Raw genomic sequence first — 23,872 nt, 5'->3', positions numbered from 1 at the left:
TCTCAGGGTTTCCTATGTATGGAAGTTTCCTGGTGCAGAAGGAGACCCACAAAAAAGTTAATTACAGCAGTTGAATTTCCTCAGGAAAAACCACTGCCAGTCATGTAACTAGAGTGGGGCAACTGGGGCAGCTGCCATGGGAGCCAACTTTCAGAGGTGGGGATAGGAGTGGCGAGAGGAAATAACAGGCGAGTACCATAGCCATGTGACTGTGATCACAGCAGAAGTGTCAACCAGAAAACACTGCTGTCCTTGAGTAGCCACTGCCCAGATGCCCAGCCGCTTTGTTATGCCTCTGACTGCTATATTATTCTGCATCCTCAATTGAACTAAAAATATACTTAGGATTTAAAATTTAGCAAATTTCAACATCGCCATTATGCATGGAAAGAAAAAAAAAGCGTTGAAGAAGACTCAGATGGACAGTAAATTGGGTGAACAATTCCAAAAGTTTTTGACATTCATAAACACAAATGGAGCTCAAACTGAAGTTTATTTTCAGTACTTTCATGATTCAAGAAGAACATGTTGCAGAGCTTAAGCTAATGCATGTATTTGGCAGTTAATTATTTTTAGAATACATGATGAAGTATGCTTTACAGATAAACCAGGCTGGTTGTATAACGGACATCTGAGAAAAAAGAAATACAGCTGAAATTTGTGAGGATGCAGCCCTTAGGCTTTCTGTGAATCTGGGAAAAGCTATTTTATCTAATACGTCTGCTGTGTTTTAATTCAAATCTTATCTAAAACCACTGAGCTTTTATGGTTCAGATGGTCTGTTTATTCTTACTTAAAGCAATCCTGTTGCAGAACATTTATTAAAAAAATCTAATCTTTATAGCTTTCTCTACTCTTCTAGTTTTTGATTTATTGGTAATCTTAGCTGTGCAATACAAAGTGTATTCAGTCTGTATTTAATAATCTTAGATGCCAGCTGTGATAAAAAAAAGGTTAAAAAAAATCAATGTCTTCCCATCACCCCTAATATTTACACAAATCATCTTTGTCTAGGAAAGGAATATTTTTCGCTTTATTTTCTTGCTCCCCTAGTTCCTTCAGGAAATGAGGAACAATGCCTTTTCTGGCAGAGTTGATTAAATAAGTGGGTTTGTGGAGAATTACACAGCATCCTACGATTTAATCCAGTTGAATGAAGCTATAATCCCATGGTGATCCCCAGCATGATTCTGCTGTTTTATAGCATTACGATGTGGTGCAGCTGATCTGCTAGAGTCGCTATATATGATAATTACATACAGGTTAAGTATTTTGCAAATCTATAGTGCTTCATCATCCACTTTCCTCCTCCTGTCTGCTGAGGTCAGCATACAAAACATGCTGAAGGTGACTTGTCTAATCTACAGCAGCCTGAGAACTCTGCAGTCTCCACACAATCATTTACTGTCATTTTTAAATGAAGTTTATGGAGATTATTGTTGTATCTTCAGAAATGACACTCTATGGCATGGATTCTGTCAAGAAGCAACTTAATTTCTGGTGATGTGGTTCTTATGTATAAAACCCAAAGGAAGAAGAATACCCTGCCTGTGACTATTCATTGCAAAGCAACAAGGGATTTTTTTATTTTTGTCTATATAAATTAAGTCAGGGCTGTCGAACTTCCAGGCAGATGGGGGGACATGCTGTCTGGACCATACACAGGGGAGTCACATGCTGCATAGACAGATGAGCACTCCCCCTCTAGCAGCCTCCCCCCACTGTGCAGGCTGCCCAGAGCTCCCCCTGCCACACACATGATGCAGGCAGCTCTGGGTAAATCTGCAACCCCAAACCAGTTGCACATACTACACAGGCAGCAGCACCCTGTTCTCCACCCCCAGAACAGATAGCCTGGATCCCCCCACCTTCTCTTAGTCACACACACCACCCACCTATAGGGCAAAGCCTAGGTCCCTTCTTTGCTGTGATCATAGCTGGGGACTCCAGCCCCCTCCCAGCTGCTGGGGTAGGAGCACCTGGTGGGGGGAGTGGTGTCTGGCCAGGAGCCCACAGGCCACATGCTAACCTTTGGGGACCTGCATGCAGCCCACAGAGCACCAGTTGGGCAGCCCTGAATTTAGTCATCACTGGGTACAAGGAAAATAGCTATGTTTTATTCTATGTAATCACCCCTAATTTTGACCTCATGATGGCTCTGGGAAGGGGTAATGCCTACCCCTGCCAAGATGAGTGAGTTGAGGTATTAAAGGCCTGTTGCATGGCATACCTTTATTACAGAACTGAATGAAACAGTCCTGCCCAGTTCCAGGCTTGAGTCATACTTAGGGCTACAGTCAGGAGGGAGATTTAGGTTAAGTACAGATGTTCAAAAAGCTGCTGGTGGAAGTGCTCTATCATACTTTATTTAAAGTGCTATAAGTTAGAGTGGGAATGAACTGAAAAGACATTAATTGTCTGATGTGGAGGGGGAGGTGGGAGGGGCTCAGAGCCTGCTTGCACTGGCCAAGGCCAGCAGACAGGGGATGCTCCCACATGCCTCCCAGGAGGCTGCCAGAGTCAGACCTCCCCACTCCCCACCCAGCTGGTGACTGACTGCAGCAGTTCCAGGAAGGGGGGAGGGCGATGAAACCCCCCACTTTGAGTACCCTCTCCCCCCACAGCTTGCTGGCTTGGGTCTTGGGGGGAGGAGGCTGGGTCAGGCTGAGTCCACACAGTCATAGGTGCTGACTTTGTGGGTGCTCTGGGGCTCAAGCATCCACCAAAAAAATTAGCAGATGCTCAGCACCCACTGGGCTGCTTGCAGACATTAAACCTCACCAAACCAAAAAAACCCCCAACTCTTTACCAGAAGAAGCAGTGCATTACTTCAAACCAGCTCTGCAGCATCTGTAGAGATCGAACACTTCACCTGGGCTTTTTGGCACTTTTAGCTAAAGCTGAGTCAATCAGCTCTTAGATAAAAGTGCCAAAAAAAGCCCCACTAAAGCTACCAATCTTTACAGGCATCAGGCAAGCCGAGTTGAAGTAACACACTGGATTTTCTGGGCATGTGTGGGGCTCAGTGCAGGAACATGCTGAGTTTAAAGTGCTGGGTTTGTTTGTTTGTTTTTTTATGCCTGTAAGTACCCACCAGCAAAAACCAAAGTTCACACAGCAGGACCTCCCACCTTCTGCCCCAGCCTCTTGACAGTTGCAGCCAGGAGCTGCAGCATGGGGCTGCCTGGCTGGGTTTTAACTATGCTAGGAACTGGGCAGGGAGAGGAGGAGCCCCACTGCTGTGTGGATCCAGCCTAGCCCCTCCCTTTGTCCCCCCAAGACCCCATCCAGCAAGCTGTGGGGTGTGCTCTTATGGCAGGGGAGATCCCTTTCCCCAGCCCCAGTTCCTGGCATGGCAAAAAGCTAGCTCGGCAGCCCTGCAATGTAGGCTGCTGTTGTCAGGAACCTTTGGTGGGAGGGAGGTGGGGGAAGGGAATCCCCTGCCATGCAGCCCCAGCTCAGCCTACCCACCCCTACAACGACCCCAGCCAGCAAGCTGTGAAGGAGCCCCTTGCAGCTTCCTCCCCTGTCCCCATGCTCCAGCATCTTTACAGCTGCAGCCAGAAGCTGCAGCATGGGGCTGCTCAGCCAGTTTTTTGCTGTGCCAGGAGCTAGGACCAAGTGGAAACAGAGCCTCTCTGCCATGCATACCTGGCCTGGTCCCTACCAAAACCTGAGCTGTAAGCCTGGGGTGGGATCCATGTGGCAGAGAATCTGTTCCCCTAGCCACCGCCACCCCCACCCCCAACCCCAACCCCCGCTGTGCGGGGAGGAGATGGAGCTTTTTCTGTTTCCTCTGTGTGATGGCCTGGGGGTGGGGCTGAGCCAGCGCTCACCCGGAGCAGATGAGCATTGGCTGCGGCTAGCAAGCCGCTCAGGGAGGGGTTCCTGAAATGGCAGCAGAATGCAACCTACATTAAAGTGCAATGGGTGTAGTACAAATGTTCAAAAAAGCCTAAACTAAGCGCTTTAGTTTCATAGCATATCCATCAAAGGTTAACTTAGAGCAGGATGCACCATTTTTAAAGCACTTTAAGTGCCATGAATGCCTGTTCTATTAAGCCTTTAATGCACTTTCTGCGTGCTTAATGTGGGTTAAGTGTGACATCTGTAGCCAGCCTTAGGTGCTAATTTGCCTCTTTAGACACTTAAATCTAACAGTTAGGTGCTGCTGATGTTGATAAATATCTGACTTAGCTCCATATATGTGTCTAAAGTCTCTATGTGCATACATTTTTTGTAAATCAAGGTCTGAACTCTTCTCTCATACCTAGGTCTCAACAGGATTTTCAAACTAGATGTTCCTTTGCCTATCTGATTCAAAGAGCCCCATTTGGTAGTTATCCATGGATCATATTCTAAGAGGCAACCGAAGAAGAGAAGAAAGCAGATTTGTCCCCTCCTCTTATATACTAAAATATTCTAATATACAAACTGATGCCCAACAGAACGTTCATAAGGGCCTCCATTGTAATTCAGAGGATGGGGTTCATTTCACTCCTGTTCCTGATTAGGAGCATGGATTTGAATGTGTCACATAAAAAGTGCCCTACCTGTTGGGTCTCTGTAGGATCCTGTGTTGGGGCACTCTCAATTCCTCCTACTGAAGCTGTTCCAACTTTGTGTGAAATACTTGGTATTACTTGGGCCAGGGACAGAGTGAGAATGACTCTATATATTCAACAGAGAGATGCATGTTCCAGGCCCAGCTCCAACTTAGGTTATCCCAAGCGGCTGGTTCCTGGAATCAGCTGGTTCTCAGGGCTTACAGGGCAGTGGCAGCTGGAGGAGGAACATCCTTTCAGGGGAAGCTGGAGCCCCCTGGTGATCCAGGGAGGCAGCTTCCTGGAGGCAGAGGGTGAAGGGTCCTAAATTAGGGGGATGGTTTAAGCCCCAAATGGTGCTGCCATGGCCAGCATCAAGCACAGAGAGGGACAGCAGTCGAGGGCACCAGCAGTAGGACTCTGCTGAAAGTCAATCTTTCCTTTCATTAAACAAAGCCCATTAAGAGACTGATGGCTCCTAAGAAACAGGAGCCCTTAGGTTAGAAATCAGCTCCAGAAGCCCTCCTGGAAGTGAACAGCATATGTTTACTATGAACTGGGAAATATAAGTAAAATGTTCATGGTCACAGGTCACCCACCATTTGAGACTCCCAACCTTTGTGTCTAAGTATTCCCCATTACCTGCTCACTGTGATGTATGCTATGCTGGCTGCTCACTTCTACACCCAGTTTAGGAAACAGGCCCTGCTCAGTATGTTTGTTCCTTGGCGCTGTAAGTTTGCTGTGTAGCTATGACTGCATAGACCTAGAAATGAGGGGACCTCTTGCCCTATAAATGATCATTCCAGAAAAGATTTGAGACAGACTCACGCATTGGTAAAAAGCAATATATCATATTGCAGTTTGTACTGATCCTGTTCCATATTTGAACAGAGGACATCCTTCTTTTTTTCTGTGCTGTCAGTGTAGTATCTTTCATTAGTATTAAAACACCCTTTGAACTGTAAAATTAAAACAACACAGCTGAACAACTACAAAGGAATCTCGGCTTCCCCTGCAAGATTTAACAAATCAAAGCCCGTTTCTTCTAAGGATGTCACATGTACTTGTTTCCTTTTTTTCTTTTTTTTCAAAAAGCTGATTTGACTTGTTTGGCAGGTTTCTTAAACTAGTTCAAAGGAAGTGGTTTAACTTTTGCGAAAGCTACACTTTCCATTTGGCAGCTCTTTGCCTTACATATACCTGGGGCTGGCTTCAACTTGGCCCTACCCTTTGTAGAGTTGTTTATCCAATCTGATTTGCTATCAATGCATCCCTATATTGTATTGGTGTAGCCAGTGCTCTGTAATGGTGCTGGGGCCTGCCTGTGCACAGGCTTGCTGCCATAACAGAACCTAAATTCAGAGCAAGTAATTTGTGGTATGTGCTGCCAGCTTGACAAATAGTAGGGGGAGAGGATAAACCAGGAGTTGACCACTGCTGAAACAACAATTACAACCTGGAAAGAAATTTTAACCACTTTCTGGCTGCCTCAGCCACAGAGAATAAAAATATGTTGATAAAATGGGGAAATCAAATATGATCCAAAACATTAGACCCTTAGGTTTATGTCAGGACACAGAGTCCTGTACTTAAACCATTTTTAGGAAAATGTATCACATGAGTTTTGAACCTTGTTGTTTCAGACAATCCCCTTTGTAATGAAAGAGTTTCTTAAGGTAAAATGAAGAGAGTTCCCTTATTAAACAAAGTTTCTCTCTCTGGTGCACCATTAGTTTTACCCCAGCTAGCCAGTGAGACAAGGAGGACATTCCAGTAGCAGCAGGAATTTGGAGAGACATTATATTTTTAAAAGAAACAAAACAACTATGGCAACAAAACAATCAGCCAAACACTATAGCTTCCCTTACCTTTTTTCTTTACCATGTTTCTTCAATTTGAGGAAATTAGAGAGGAAGAGTTTTAAAATAATTCTGTTCACCTGCAATGCACTCTTAGGGCCTTGTTACTCCTTACATTGTAAGCTGCACAAAAGTTGATGGGTATTAGTGCTAGCTTGAGTTTGGAGCAGTCACACTTCAGGCCAGCAGGGGCCTGGAGGACTCCCACTCCCCCGACTCCTGCTCCCATTCTGGGGTTCCCTCCTGCCCCCTGGGGCTCTCCCAATTTCTCCTGGCTGCTTGGGATCCCCCCAGCTTCCTTCCCCATTTCCCGTTCTGCTTAAACTGCATGCCCAGCTACCACCACTGCCAAGCTGCTGCCTTCTGCAGGCTGAGCCCAGTCCAGAGAACAGTAGTAGCGGTAGCAGCAGTGGGCAGGCAGACAGCTTAACTGTCCCCTTCCTGCTACCCTGGGACAGGCAATGTGGGCAACCAAAAGTAAGCAGGAAGGTGGGGGTGGCAATGAGCAGAGAACTGGGGTGCTGTGATTGACAGTGAATCTGATCTGGGACAGTGGGGGTGGGTGGGATGTTTACACTAAGGTGTAGCCTAGAAAGGCTACACCTTAGTGTAATATAAACTGGGTAACATGGATCAGGAATAATCCTGCTCTGCAGTGTCATAACTTTGAGCTGCCTAAGAGGGCTTAAAACCAGTTTCAGGCATTAATGTGTGGACAATTCCAGTATTAAGAACTTCAGGAGCTTCCCAAAAATTACCATGTAACAATGTTCTTAAGGTCAGATTCTTCAACCTTTACCCAGAAGAATAGTCTGTACTGAAAGCTAGAAAATGGTATTTAAAGGTTTGCTTTTGAGAACTGGCTTATAGGTAAAGTAGATATGCATTAGAACAATGGTCCAAGGACAATGACAAGGGTTAATTGATTTTTAAAAGCCTGTTTGTGACAAAGTTTCCTTTAAGGCCCACTGTGTCTGACACAGGCAAGCAGCAATCAGACACAAAGGCTATAAAATTGAAGACATGTATGACAGTGTTCCAAAACAGAGATATGGGACTCTGCAACATTGGCCAGGTCACAGTGACCAGCTACAGAGCCCATGGGATTTCTGGTTTTGGTGGACAGACCAAATTAGGAAGCCTAGTAAATAACCAAATTAGGATGTGTGCATGTGATGACTTTGTGAAACAAAGGAATATGCTGACAGGACAAAATGTGGACAGTATGACAACCACAGGGAAACCAATCAATGATGCCCAGAGACAGAGAGTCATCAGAGGTGAGAAAGAATACAAAAGGAAGGATTTTAGAGCAGCAAAGATTCACCAGGGAAAGAACCCGAGGCCACCTTAGATAAAGGGCATACCACCAGCCCATCTCACCCACCCCAATGTGGGGGAGGGGTGGGCCTTGGCCTTTGACCTCCAGGCTGCTGACATCTGACATTCAAGAAAGAACCTCAGGGTGAAGCTTGCCAGATGTACCTTGACTGTGTGACAGATCTAGAATTGGTAAATATATAACTGTCTGCATTATTCTTATTTGCTATCACTGTGTATCAATAAAATTCACCTGTTATAGAATGGAGAGGTCGTGGTCAGTATGAGGGTTTTGGTCCACCCAGAACAAGGAATCTGGGTCATAAATACGTGCCAACAGTACTTGCATGACTAACCAAAAGACTCATCCAGTGAGTGAAAGCCAAATTTCACCTCTGTCTCTGTTTTGGAGTATCTTGTACTTAGAGTATTGGGTTTTGAGCAAACATTCTAAGCTTGTTATCCCACTTTGTTTGCCATGGAGTTTCTTGCATGATCACCTGCAGTACTGGCTGCTGGCCGTTGTTGATACTGGGTATAATGAACCCTGGGTCTTATCCAGTATAATATTTGGGGGTTCCTGAGATATTATTGGGAAGCTTTCTACATTCTCTGCTCCTTCTATCACCGTGTTGCCTCCTCTTCTAGCTTCTTCCATGTTCTCTCTTACTAATGCTGGGTCATTCCTCTAAACACATGGGTAAAAGAGAAGCAAACCCCACATTCATTTTGTGTTCTCCTTTCATTCCCCTTTAATCTAGGAACTGTCCCCCTACACCACCTCTGGAGCAGCTAAAATGTTCTTCAGTGCTTACTACAAAAGTTGTATGGATTTACTGCACAAAGAACAATTATGCTAAGTGTTTTAAAACAGGATTTTCTATTTGCAGTATTCAACTTCCCTTATCTTTAATGCATGAAAAGCTGACCCACCTGGATCTTAATAATGGTACCCCTCAAGTGTCACTGTGATGAGCATTACAGACTTAGCAATTGTTTACATTTCTTTAAAGCAGATGACATTTTGAAAGGATTCTAGTTTATCCTTTTATTTCTGCATCAGATAAATATGCTACTAACTGAGTGAAACATCTTGAAATGCTGACAAGTGAAACAAAAGGAAATGGTCAGTGAAATCAGCAAAAATGCTTCACAGATTAAAAACAAAAAAGCTGTAACACACAAAAGTATAAACAAAGGTTCTTTCATTTATTGATTTATGATTAAACAACATTTGACCACTTTAGTTGGTGATGCGTGAGGGGAGAGCAAGCCCCAAAAGCCTCCTTAAAAATACTTATTGCAAACCAGATCAATAGTGCCTTAACACTAGATCTTAGACACACCACAGAGATGAAGATAAGTAAGGTTGAAAGAAAAGTGGAGCATCAGATTAAGTAATTTGGGTGGGTGCGTAAAGCACTGATCTTAGAAGGCAATACTGAGCTACAGGTCCTAAACCAGTCCTGTGCTCATCCCATTTTCATCTTCTTTCCTTACTGACACAATAGCCTATGACATTATAGCAACACAATGTAGTGTTTTATGTTCTGTAAGAGTCTAGGAACACATGAAAGTCATACATTTAGTTTATTCTTAGAGATAAGTCTTTGCAGTTACTCTCTACTGTGAATATAAGAAACGTTTATGACAGGATCTAAAAGAAATCATGTATAGATCTCTTCTCAACTAATGGCAGCCCTTAGGGAATTAAACAGAATTAAAAAGAGAATGAGATGAGGAAACAAAAGATAAGAGAGAAGGTCTCAAAAGGCAAAAAAGTGCTTTCATTTCCAGGATGTACTTTTCATTATTTGGGTGCATCATCCTTCTTAAAGCAATGTGGCAGCTGCAGCTGGTACAATGTCTTCTGTACAACTGCAGGATAGTATACTGAGAAGAAACTAAGACCGTGACAAGATAAGGAGTTAATCTGACAAGAATTCTTATACTTCTTTTAGAATGAAAAGTGTATTGGAAATGCATAGGAACACAGACAGAGAATATAATAAATAAAGCAAGCATGGCTGAATTGAGATCTTGCTTGTAGAATGAAATGCAGGTTTTTTAATCAAATTAGAATTAGAATAATAACTCTTCTTTACATAACTGCATAAGATGAACTACACCTGTTTAGTTCTCTCAGAAATATATTTTTCAATGCTGATCTGGAGGAGGGGGATTTTGGTGAAGAAAGGGAGAATCAATGAATTGCAGGAGAAAAAATAAGTAACTCATGGATGTTTTTAGTGGATGTAAGAATAGTGCCCAGGTATTCTCATGTGAATTGTCAAATAAGCATTTTTGAGAGAAATCTCTCTTAACATCTTGGCAGCACATTGCTACATTGGTAATAAAATAACTCCTCACCTTTCCCCAGTTTCTGACAGCTAGCTGGTAGCCAGTGTAAGACTAACACCCACACACTAGATTTGCAGATACTTACATGCTGCTGAACTGATAATGTATCTTCACATATAAACCAAGTAATACTAAAAGGTACGACAGCATCTCAGGGGAATGTGCAAAGTACAACTCCCATTAATGTTAGCTGAAGTCATTCATTTTAATCACCATCCATATAAGCCTCCATCACCTAATAGTTCATTATGCTGTCCAAATCTTTGTATGATGAGATCTGGGGGGCTCTTCATAGTAATTTAATCTCTGAAAGGGAGAACTTTGGGAAAGCACTAAACAAAGGTGGGGGGAAAATCACATATGCTGATTTATATTTCCTTTGAAAAACATTGTGAGGAGGAATGGTAGCAGAAACTACAACAACCTCCCATGCATATAAGAGGAGGTTCTTTAGCTGTTCTACCATGAAGACTTATTTTATTGAAAAGGTGAAATCCCATTTCCGTTTTAATAGAATTTAATAATGCCATTGATGCAACAGTTGACAGGAATACATTTTCTCTAAACTGAAAAAAGGAACATTCACTTGAAAATGGTCCTTGAGATCTCAGAAAATTCATTCTGGATTATATTTTTAATTGATAGATTAGATACAATGACTATATTTACATTTTAATCCCTCATGCCAAAACAAATCTGAAAGGGCAGACTACTGCTTTGAGGTCAAGTTTATGGAGAAACTTCACAAACGATAGAAGCGTGCATCTAATATAGTGATTTTCAATCAGGGTGCCATGGCACACTGGGGTGCTTTGTGATCCTTTTGAGTGTACCACACAATGTTAGCACTATTAGGTGCACAAACATAATTCAGAAGATAAACCCAGAGTTTTCAACCAGGAATCCATATCCCAGCCAACCAGTGAGCTCTCAGGGAGCCCTATGGAGACGAGCTGGTAGAGATTTCAAACAGGAATCCATAGTGTTAAAAACGTTCTGACACAGTTTGGTCTTTCTGAGTTATTTGCAACAAAATACTTGTTTTTCTGTAGTCAAAAATTGAATGAAAATTAAGAGCTGGCATGTTCCAGGGGGATCTGTTGAGGGGTGCTTTGAATCTAAAAAAGTTCAGAACCAGTGACCTAATAAATACAGTACCCGTGACTGAAAGAGAGTAGGTCTGTATTTCCTTGCTGATTTTCACATCTCTTTTGATATAATACCTGTAGAAAAGTTACATTCCACAGTAACATGGTTTCTTGCCTATGAGTCAGCAAAGCATGTAAGCATGTGTTTAGACCTTAAACAGGTAGGAATCCCATTAGAGGTATGCTACAGATCCAGTAAATGTTTAAGAACTTACAGCTTAATCTATTTGTACATGTTTCCACTATAGGCTGGGTGCTGAAGAGCATGGAGAAAAGGCACTTTCAAATAAAGGCTTTATAGCTCATGCTGAACCACAAATTAGAGATTATGAAGGGTATCCTGTGGCTTTTCCCTATGCATTTTCAGGGACCTTCAGCAAAAGACATTCCTTGTGCATTAGCATTATTTTTATTACAGTGTATTCATATCCCTTAGGAATACGTGTATGAATACACTGTATGACTGACAGCATGGCACTCCCTCTCATGCCGGGTCCTGCTCGCTGGGCTGCAGAGGTGGCTCTTGCCTGGAGCTGGTCCAGCCTGGTCGCAGCCCTGCAAAGAATTCTGTGCTCTCCACTCTGCCCCTGTGCCCCACCACCACATTGCTTGTGCCCTCCACCCCCATGACTTACCTGGAGGAAACTGCTGGAGCTGTTCACCACCCTGCCTGGTTGCCATATGCATGTGTGCATGTGTGCATGGCATCCCTTACATACCATTCCCCCTAGTCCCAAGCAGCACCTTGCAGGCTGAAACTCTGCCAGCCTGCAAGGGGAAATCCACCGTTTCCTGGGCTTTTCTCCTTTAAAGGAGAAAATCCATTTTTTTCTGTGGCCATTGGAAACCCAGATCCCTGCTGATAACCTGCCCAGCAAGTGAGCTCTCCAGGAGCCCTACAAAGACCAGCTTGCAGGCTGTATTGTCAGTCATTACCACTAGATGGCAATGGCTAATGAGGGTACAATAAGAGCAGGGACTAATTGGGTGGCCTCTGCAGTCTGATCAGCCCTTGTCACGGTGAATAGCTTATAGGCAGCCAAACAACCTTTGCCACCTGACAGAAAGCAGGCAGCCCCACTACTGGAAGCAAAGGCTAATTGGGAAGTAAACAGATATCACATTTGTCCCAGATGTCACAAATGTCCCGCCTGTCCCAGTTGTCACAAAAGTCCCACATCTGTCTTGCCTTTTGTCCCAAGATCCTACAGGCATACCTGAGTATTGTCCTGCTTCAAATCCCTCAAAGTATGTGGGATAAAATGGGCTAATGGTTTTCCCCAGGACACGGCCATGTGCATCTGTAAGATTATTGAGAGTTACTTCAGGGATAAGCTGGCCAGGCTATGTGTTCCCGCTCACTACCTACTGGCAAAGGAGCAGCAATGCAAGTTGGATGGGTGACATGTATTAGGCACCTGGCACACACTACATTTGAAACATGATTAATCAGTTAATCCCATTTTAAGTTGTTACCCAGCCAAATGATCAATTAATTAATGGTGTAATAAAACAACGAATAAGCCACAAAAGTCATTATAGAATAATGTGTAATAGTTGTGTGCCTAGTTCCTATCACGCTATTAATTCAATGTACAGTCAGGCTGGGGCTTCTAGCCAGGGGGTGCACCCCTGCAGCTGGGAGCCCTGTCAGCTAATGGGGCTTCCAGCCATGGAGGGCACCATGAACCCCACAGCTGGGAGCCATGTCTACTGATCCAGGCTCCCAGCCACAGGGGTGCGTGGTTGGCCTCCATGGATGGGAGCCTGTATCAGCTGCTGGCTCCCAGCTGTGGTGGGGCATGGTGCACCCTCACACCTGGAAGTCTGGATCAGCTGATTGGACACCCAGACATAGGAAGGCATGGTGCCCCCCCCCCCCCCCCACTGGGATACCCATTCATTGACGGGGCTCCCATCTGCAAGAGCTTGCTACTTGCTGGTGCACGGGGAACTGAGGATTGTGATCCTGGGCTCCCTCCTGCACCAGCAATAAGAAATGGTGGGATCTGATTCTTGATCCCACAGTCATGCCTCTTGTCACGCATGGGTAGCATGGCAGAAAGTGTGATTGTGGGGATAGTGCATCAGATCCCATGGCACCTTCATTCCTATGTCTGCTAGGGAGCTAGATGACTGAGCCACACCGATTGTGATCTAATCAAGCCCTGGGATAATCAGGTCTGCCTTAAACAAGATGCATATTTACAGACATACAGATAGCTCTTCTTCATTCTCAGAATTTACTTCTCATAGGACAGATGGATCAGTTTAAAAGTTAAAATTGAAAAAAGAATTACAAAAACTGTGAAGACAAATATAGATCTATAGCAACATTTAAGAAGCTTCAGGTGAAAGAGAAGGAGTCAGAAGCAGCCTTTAGATATAGTGGAGATATCCTGGTGACAAATACGGTGGATATTAGAGGAAAAATTACAGATTCTTTGCCACAGGGTCCACCAGAAAGCATGAGGGGAACAGGCTTGGAACAGATGTTTCCTGGGGGCAGAAAATAAAATAAAAAACAAACCTAATATAACAAATGGGTGATACCTGAACACATGAAGAAAAGAAAACAAAAAGAAAATAACTGAATGCCAGATTGGTTTAGACTATTGTAGCAATTTGCAGCTTTCCAAAATTATTACAACAATTTTTTATCTGACAAAACTTGTTCTCTAATTCAAGATCACATTCAGATTATGAAAGGGAAGTTTAAATGTGATACAACCTGTTCCTCTTCCCCAGAAGGTAGGTGGAAATTTGCTCTATTTTTTTTTTTTGTGCCCTAGATAATGGTAATAATATAATTCTTTTCATTGAAAGTTTAGCTACTTGGATACATGTACAAATGAAAGGGTCATTTGACCAAATGACCAGAACCTTTAGAACTTGGGCCAGATAACTAGCTTTACAAAATTTATGTACTATCCTTTTAAAAATAAACACGTATGTCCTTTATTAGATCTAAATGCTCTTAGAAATTAAAATAATTTCTCCGGAGCTTCAAATGAGATGGATTGGCTATGTCTGAACATTACTTCAGCTTAATTTAAGATGACATATAAGCCTGGCATTTTCATTTTTAATGTAGGAAGTTGTAATAAATTAGACCTTTCTCATCTCAGAAGCAGCAGTTTGAGTTTCTTAGAAACTTTTCATTAGTGAATGGGTATTCCACACAGCTTAGACTAGATGCCTTGAGAACTTGTAAATTCATCTTACTTTTGATAAATGATATATTAAGCATATATGATTTGTAATGCTTTCCGTTTTCTTTTCCTGAAACTCTTCCTGTCAGGGTACTTAATATGGCATTTAAGTTAAAGTATTTCCTGGGCTGCTTTGTGGCCTTGAGAAAGAAGAGAAAATGAATTTGAAATTTTGAAGCATTTCTGGCCTGACATCTTTTCCCCACAGACTCCAATGTGAGGTCTCCAGTATGAAATACACAGGCACAAGTGTTTCCATGTTTCCCCAGTTCTGTCTCTTATTGCACTTCACAGCCTGTAAGAAATTCAGCCTAGAAGTTTTTCACCTTCTCAGCTCTTTCAGATTTCTTCCAATGCAGATAAATAGTTGCTATGTTGCTCACCAGTAACTTAACCAAGGAAGTGCATGGTTGAAAGCAAAAGGGCATATCACTGCAATCACAGCCTGCTGGGTAGTGACTCTAGTGTAATGCATAGATTCCTCAGCTAGCTTTAAACTGGCTAGCTCAGAAACTGGGAGCAGTGTAGCCATGCAAATATCAACTCAGGACACATTAAGTTACTGTGTTCTCAAGCAAACTTAGCCACTTCTGTAACTGCAATGTTGACATGCCTTTATGTTCCTGAGTCACTCTTTTTTGGGTGCAAATTCTACACTTAGCCACTTTCTACAGAGAATGAGAAACACAGATGAGTAAGTAAAACAAAACAATTATGAAAAATATTCATTCAGATAGGAATTTAATCAAATTTTTTCAAACCTCTAAAAAGAAATACTTAAAAAATATTTGGAGAAAAAGCCTTAATTGATTCTTCAAATTAATTCCAACTCAGTCATTGTTACTGTCTGGTATGATACCATCTGATTTGGTTTGCTTGGGGTTATTTTTATGTAGCTGCTTGTAAGGATGACCCCTGACAGACTTTCAAGTGACAGCACAACTAGGATTGCTGGAATTTCATGTTGCATCCCAAATATTGCACCACCTCCCATGCCAGACATGCACAGTAGGAGGTACGATGTTTGGGATGGGGAATAAGAATTCTACAGTCACAATTATGCCACTGCTAAGATGCATCCTGCCTAGTCCTGAAAATTGGGCAGGGGGAGGCTGTGTCCTGACCTAGTGCTGCCCCCAGCTCCCAGCAGGTTCCAGACCAAGGGCTGTCAGGGGCAGATCTGACAATCAGCTGATTTTCAGACTGGCCCTGATAGCCCCGGGTCCAGTTTAAGACCCCAGGCTGTCAGGGCTGGGTCCAACAGTCAACAATCCAACAATCATCAGAATGGCACAGACGGCCCCAGCTGGGTTCGAGACCTGGGGCTGTTGGGATAGGTCTGATAGCTGATTGTCAGTCCACTTTGGGACATCCCAACTGTAGGTGTGACTTTTAAAAGTCCTGGGACACCAGGGCACCAGTATCATGGAGTTTCTTCCTCCCTAGCCCAGCTCCCCACAACTGGCAATTTTAAGTGCCTTGTCTCCTGGCTGTCATTGGAAGGAGAGGCTGTCAAGCTCGGGGGTTGAGAGGTTTCCAGTGTCAGAAGCCCCGTGCTTTCCTCCACCAGACAACCTGGCAACCCACTCTCCAAGCAGCCATTTTTTGGCATTGGGACTAGGGCTGTCCCAGTCCTGATACTGACCCTCATCCCCATGCCTATACTAGCAATCAACTGATTGTTAGCATCAGCATGAGAGGGCCATGCATTCAATTTATGGTTATACAAACGAGTCACAAAGATATTCCACATTTTTGTGGAATAACTTTTGTGGCTAATTTGCCACTTTGTTGCTATTGATTGGCTGAACACATAACACTGTTACTATTTATTAACACATCAATTGCACTACAACTTTAACATGTGCCAGGGGCCTTTAAGAGTTAGAATAAGAAAAAAACCCACTAAAACATTCTCAAATATTAACAACAGTTGGTCACCAAAGTAGTAATCTAAACTAGAACCTAGGCTAGTCAATATGTAACTGACTCAGGAGCCTCTAGCACAGGGGTTATATTGCCAACATACTCCTCTCCACCCTCCCCTAGAGGAAACTACTGAGCTTGGGGGTGGGAGGGGGACTGCAAGAACTACTTGGACTTTACTCAGGCTGGCAGAGCAAGTAATGCTTCAAAGTGTTTGTATCCAATACATGGACCCTCTGTTGGAGATCCTTGTAAACTCTCCTCCCTTACTCCAGGATGGCTTTGGCTGACAAAAGGCATAGACAGAAATACTAACTCATGACGCTTCTCAGAAATGATAATGAGTTAGACTGATCCTTTTGTGTTGGTTTGGAAAGGTGGAGGATTGGCTCCAAATTGGAGCCAATCCTCCACCTTTCCAAACCGACAGCTAACATCTGTTGGCTCAGGAGCCAATTTGAATCCAATCCAGGGAGAGAAGCTGCATGATTGCAGCTTCTCTCCCCTAGCTCTGCCCCCACATTTCACAGCTCCGGTGCTATTTCAGGATGGGCAGGGGAGAAGGCAGGGGAGGGAGGTCCATTCTGGACATTCCCTAGCTGCACCGGAGTGGGATGGTGTGTGGATTGAACCACCCTACCCTTACCCCTTGACTCCAGCATGGCTGGGGAACCCCCAGAATGGACCTCCCTCCCCTGCCTTCTCCCCCTTCCCATTCTGAAAACACTGCCTGGTGCAGTGCTGGGCTGCGTCAACTGAGCCCTGCTCCCAGCATGTACAGAAACAAATTAGCGAAGGTGCTCTGATTCCTTCCCAATCGCCTCATGCAATGAGGGTTCAGATTGTTGCAGGATCAGGCCCTTTTAACATGGTCTACAGCTATGCACTTATGTTTGGTCATGGTTGTAGACCCTTTTCTGGGGCCAGATCAGATTAAAATTGTCATGGCTGTCTGCACCTAAAGAAGGGTTCTCAATATTAGCCAGTTTTTAACCAACTTCCTCACTGGACGATTATGGCAAAGTCATGCTCTAACTGTCCTTAAAATTAAAACAGTGGCTATGGAGGTGGTTACATGGTGGATGGATGGGGGAAGATTGATACTTGGCAAACTGTTATGCAAACCTCTGCTGTGGTATCCTGCTATGTAAATCCCTTGGAGCCAATTATTTGTGTGTAAAGAAGCCCCATCAAGATGGTACTGCAAAAGAGATATCAATTCGATTGCAGAAGGTGGAGTGGGGGAGGGGGTTATATTTTAATTTTCCTTACTCAGTGGATAAGCACTTGACAGGTGGTTGGAAACTAATACATAAACTCCTGACATGGCTCCTACTTTAGACTGAAATCAATTGTGCCCCACAGAAGACAAAAATCTACTCTGCCTTTAGTCATTCATAAGGAAGCTCTCTTCCTTCTGCAAAAAGAATGAAATACATCAGGCAGCACTTACTGCCAAGGGTATGCTTTTCTGTGGCATTGCCCTTGGAAAGACTGCTAAAAAGCTCCTTGGAGCTCTCTCTGAGGATACCAGTGGGGACAGTGTTCAACAGGCTCTGCTTCAAAGGTACCAACAATTCTGGGCACTTATTCTAGTGACTTCTTGTTCCAATCACTGTGCTGCATTTTCTTTCCCCTCTGCCCCTCTGTAAACCAGCAGTTTTATTAGTGGACTCGGGCAACTCTCGCAAGACAATCCCTGACCCCCTTTTTTAATTTCTTGTTGCAGAGACATGATGCTGAATCAGTCCCAAACCTGTTGTTGGGGTCCTTGGTCTAAGTGTCTTTCCTTTGTTCACCTTCTGCATTTCTGATGCTGGCTCCCAGTCTGAAGAAGCAGCTTGTAGTTCTTCTGGAATCAGGGGGAAAAAAGGGGAGGCAGGATACAGCACTTCCAGAACCTGGAGGAGGAAATAAAGAAGGCAATGACATTTCAACGGAAGCAAACATACAAAGACACAACTGCATTACAGAAAATGACAATTGTTTATCATTATAATAACAACTTATTAAGCCTAACTAAGGCAATCAGATTATTTAAAAAAAGGAATAGGAGTTACCATCATTTAAATTACATGAATCAAAGAATAAAAATAACAGTTTTATCAACAGATGATGTACCTAGGTCTTATGCAGAGATGATGGGCAAGGAGCCTTTGCCTGGCTCGAGTTAGAACCAGAAACAACTTCAGTCTCCTTATCCTGCCCTTGTCCTATTCTCTTCTGTACCAGACTGTAGAGCAAGGTACAGGTAATTACTGTAATGAGGGGTGAGATTCTTTTTCAGAAGATGGGGATTTGGGGAGAATCCTCCCACAGCACATCTTGGACAAAGTTGGTGCAGTTCAATCCCAGTTTAGGACCATTAATATCAGGGCCGAGCAAAATGCAGCCCATAGGCCAGATGCGGCCTGCCAGGCCATTCTATCCAGCCCGCAAGGCCCCTAAAAATATAGAAAATTAATATTTATCTGCCCCGGTTGCCTGTCATGCGGCCCTTGATGGCTTGCCAAAACTCAGTAAGTGGCCCTCCGCCTGAAATAATTGCCCACCCCGATTAATATAGTGCATATTTGAGTTTCCACATTTGTAGGAGACCAGAAAAGCTATATGGCCCGATTCATAATCCAGTATAGGAACATAAGAATTATTTCTCCCACTGCTAAAATGGAAACAGCTTTGTTTAAGGTAAACAGTGAAACTAGTTAACAAAACAGAAGTATTTTTTACAGGACATGAAAAAATACCTTTTATGATTTAAGCCATAAAATGATTTTAAGTAAGCACAAAGTAATGAGCCAGGTTGTAATTTAGCTTGAAGATTACAGAAAGTACCTTCATTTGGGCAACAGTGCCATGGTATTATTCATTAGATGATTACTATTGTCTCAGATGGCCAAAGCTGACTCGAGGTGATTCAATAATTACTCGTTTGTCGGGGCGGGCTGGTGAATAGAGAGGCCGAGAAAACTTTATGGTTGTAAAACTTTACTTACATCGCTTGCGGTTGCGACGAAAACGGTCCGGTCGTCTGAACAACTACGTTAGTTGTTCCAGCTGGCAGGGCTCAGGCCAGCACGTCCATCTACAAATCAGGCCGGTAGGGAAAAGGATACATCTGGGATTGTGCTCGGCGACGGGGAGAAGAATCGATAGGTGATCAGTCTATCGATCAGCTCAGCCACAAGTCAGATCTCTTCAGAGGCACTCTGCAGTGTGCTCAAAGTTCTCCAACTTGGGCGGAAGTTGCGCTAATTTTTAAAAGGCTAGCAAGCCAATTACCAGCCGCCACGTGGGAATAATTTAGAGCTGGCCAATAGCGGGACACAAATTTACATTCGAATGGTGGGAACTCTCTTGCACCGGGAGTTTTCTGCAGCAACAGAAAACCTTTACTTTGCAAGAGGCTCTCATGTGGCGGGAAAATTCCACTGTGCCGAGGCACCAAAATCATTGGGTTGTGACAACTATTATTATGATTAACAAACCATTCTAAATACCATGAATTCATTAAAACAACAATGGCTACTTGTAGCCATGGGACGAAAGAAGCTGAGCATCAGTACTCTAAAGCATGCTGATAGCTTTTAAGGGTTTTAGATAGATCTAGGAATCCCAGACCTGGATACAGTATACACCCAAATCCAAGACAACTTTGAATTTAAGATGGCCCTCCAATAATTAGATTCTATACACAGAAAATTATAAAATGTGTTGTAGTTTTCCATCTATAGAATCTAATGATGGAAAAAATATGGAAAACTATAACAAAGTATACATTTTCCATGTATAGAATCTAATTTTTGGAGGGTTGCCTTATACTCCTCCCCGCTCCCTTTACTGCTGGAGAGGGGAAAGCAGCAGCAGTGGTAGGGGAGCAGGAAGCCTACCCCCTGTCCCTTCTCCCCCTTCTTCTGCCATTTACCGTCCCCCAACTCCAATTCCTCCTCTCCCCAGCACCTACCCCTCTGATGCCTGCCCCCTTCCTCCTGCCTGCCCACCCACTGATTACCCCATGCAGTGGCTCTTACTGTGACTCTGGCTAGGGAGCAGTGGTGACAGCAGCTTCAGCTCCAACTCCAGCCCCTGGCTGGGGAGCTGCAGCAGTTCCCCTCCTGCTGCATGTTCTCCCTTGTATTCTCCCATCCCTGCATAGTCTCCCCCTTGCTCTGTCACTGCACAAGCCACCTTGAGGCACCCTAGCAACAGCCACACAGTAGCAGCAGCACCAGCAGCACTGGCTCCAGCCCTGCTACTTAGTCCAAGACAAGTCGTCCCCCCCAGGTTCTTTTATATGACAAAATGGTGCCCATATCTTTATCTTTGTGCGCTTTGGTGTTTTTGTTGATTTGGGAGCTCTTGGCTGTCAGCGAAGTTACCACTGGGATCACCACATGGACGTGGCTCCCAGGTTAAATGGAGGGGAAAAAACTCATCTTGGATTCAAGTAAATATAGTAGATTATGTGCAAGAAAGGCTTCTCATTCTGAGATGGGCTGGTGGAATGACTAATTCAAAGCATTTTACTCCCAGTTATTGCTGTTTTGCTGAAAAACAAAATTGCTAGTCAGCTTTTTTGTGGTTAAAGTAAGAGCTTAGCAGGGGAAAATATCAAATGCTTTTACAGCACTCTAATGATCATGATTCAGAAGAATTATTTATGTTTGGACAAAAACACAGTGTGAAACTAATGTGGTAAAGTGCAGTTATCCAGCACAGCCACCAATCAACATGGGTCGCCAAGATTTTTGACGTTACTGTAGAATCCTGAAAGCAAAACCCAGTGAGATGGCATGCATGTGTATGTATTGTACGCCCTTTTCTGCTTCTTAAACTCTGCTGTACTCCAGATAATTTCTAGCTCAGCTCCAGGTTTTCAAAGTTTCACCTGAGAGTTGACCACTTTTTGTTTTGCCTACTTTGCTTTACTTGGAGCATATCCAAATATAACATATACTACAGAAAAGAAACCATACATGCAGGCCATTAAACTCTGAAGTCTAGACTAATATAACAATTGGGCTTTCTTTTTGACATTTATAAGATAACATCTATGCCTCTGGTCAGAACTTGCCTGTAAGACTCTAATGACCTGAATGTGTCCAGTATCTGTAAAGATGTCATTATTAGCTATGATATGCAACTGCTGGATCCTGTGTACCAGAGGGATGCACTGTTACTAGAAAATCTTTTAAATTTCTGGTTAAAATTTAGGTAGCCATTTATACCATGAGGATACAAGACTCTATGTGCTCTTTTAATGAATAGTATAACATGGCTGTATATATTTCGGTGGCAATAATGTAGTCCAACAGAAAAAAGAACATAGATTTAAATGAATAGCCTAAATAAGCTTTTACCATTAATTTCTTCAAGTAAGAACTCTCTAATTTAATTTCATTTGGATTTTTTCTAGCAGTTAAACACAGAGATAATTTTCAGTTTATGACTCATAGAAGCTATTAGAATCACAGAGAAGTAGGGTTGAAAGGGACCTCTAGAGGTCATGTAGTCCAACCCCTTGGCTGAGGTAGGATCATCCTTTTCCAAATCATCCTATACAAATCCATCTTCTAAACTCTTAGCAACACTACACAGTCAACCCTGACACGATGCAAGGCATAACACCCTAACCTACCCACATAAAACAGGGGGACCACTGCTGAAGAATTTCCAAATTTTATTCACTGAACCAGTAAGTGAGTTCTTTTTGCTGTTACTGAGAAAAAATGGAATTGCCTGTGCTTGCTACCAGAAAGAAGTTAGAACCTCATGTTCTATTTAGAAATCCATGAATGGTTCCCCAATTATATTATTTTCAAAGTGGTAGACAATCTGTTTGAGCTTCTGAAGGTTTAGTAGATCATGTGGATTGATTTTTTACAATCGATATTGTATTACTCTACTTTTTAGACTATACTACTTTATGACTCAATGTTATAACGAGTTGCAGTAATATATTTTACTTATGCATCAGACTGACATACTTCAAAGAACATGTGTATGTCAACTTCCTATTAAAATTTAGGTATTTCTAATGGAAAGGTAAGAGACTAAAAGCCTTCAAATATGGTGGGATGGTTATTTATACAGGTTATCTGCTACATCTATAAAAATACTGTAGGAGCATAATTGTAGCAGGGTAATAGTTATATGTATTCAAATTGTACTCACCTTTATAGAGGCATCATGTACTACTGATTTAATGATAAACTCTGTCATCAGCATGATAACCAGTAAAAATGGTACCCTTAATTTATTGCTAACAATATGACCATTTTGTCTGAGTATAAACAGAGGCTTTATTCTGTTCATTCTGGTTACCATTTAAGCCAAACTGGAATCATACATAATTAAATCTTTGAAAGTGATCACTTCTATGATGCAATTTCATAATTTGTTAGACCCCAGTGTACAGAATACAATTCTGCTTGACCTTCATTACAGCTTCCGTTATTCAACTGATTTTTAGCAGCTTTGTGGATCACTGTTTCAAGATGTCACTCTATAACTGATATCCCTCTCTTTTGCTGTATGTACTATATCAGTATCAATCCCTGAGGCAATAAACCCTGAATTAAATCTGTTATGCATATGACACATCCCAGCAAAATGACTGCATACAGATATGGGTTTATATTCAAGAGATTTATACAGGATGGCAATCTTCCTAAGGTCTTTATGCCAGTCACCCATGTAGATTCTTCTTTTAATGCTCTTAAAAGAAGCTATGGATGACATCTTATTTTTGGTTCCTAATCATACACATCTCAAAAGGGCCTACTTTGCCCAGATTGGTTGTTCATCACTCCCTGAAAAAATCAGTCCTTTCAGTCTCTACAAAATGGAGGCACACAAAATCACTTCTTGGTTCTGAAAATGTTGGCTTAAGATTGGGTTTTTTTGGTTGTTTTTTTCGCCCCAGGGGAGTGTGTGTGTGTGGCGGAGGGGGAGATGAGGGAGAGGGGGTGAACACAACATATAAGGCTAAAGACCAATATTCCTTTGATATGGGATAGATCAAAGAATGGAATTAAAAGTCTTCCTTTTTAATGTTCTTGCAGTCTCCCAAATATTACAAATTGAAATTGAGGATTGATCTAAAATATAATGTTAAATTGGAATTTTTTCTCCAATGAAAGACATTGGAATGAGTCTACTTTTATTCAATTAGATATAAAGGTGTATGATATTTCATGTTCATGGCTAATTTTCTATTCCTTTTGAGAAATGTAGGACAAGTTCTTCATTGCTAAATAATCAGAATTTTCATGTCATATTCAAAACTTCAAACAGTTGATTTTCCTCTAGCCTCAGACTTATCCTTTAGGTCTTAAGTTTCTATTCCCTAGCAAAAGCATTGCATTATCTTTAAATACAGTTACCTTCAGAGAATATAGCAAGAAAAAATGCATTTTGTTCGTAGCTCGTTTTGACAAAGAATAACACCTAGAATTCAAATTGTGTTTTTGACATTACCACCAATTGTGCAATTAAAA

At 42.6% G+C, this 23,872-nt stretch overlaps 1 long non-coding RNA gene across 1 annotated transcript; it reads right to left on the bottom strand.

Moving 5' to 3' along the window:
• Nucleotides 1-13,482: 13,482 nt before the first annotated feature.
• On the bottom strand, nt 13,483-20,150 carry LOC109284993 (uncharacterized). The gene is made up of 3 exons (XR_009461778.1): nt 19,370-20,150; nt 18,130-18,274; nt 13,483-13,734 (listed from the first exon to the last, which is right to left on the bottom strand). It is a non-coding gene; the product is annotated as an uncharacterized LOC109284993 (long non-coding RNA).
• Between the last annotated feature and the right edge of the window lie 3,722 nt (nt 20,151-23,872).

This window comes from Alligator mississippiensis, chromosome 1, assembly GCF_030867095.1.
Source record: "Alligator mississippiensis isolate rAllMis1 chromosome 1, rAllMis1, whole genome shotgun sequence".
NCBI lineage: Eukaryota > Metazoa > Chordata > Crocodylia > Alligatoridae > Alligator > Alligator mississippiensis.
Note: the sequence above shows the minus strand (reverse complement) of the source record. Positions and strands in the feature narration are given on the sequence as shown.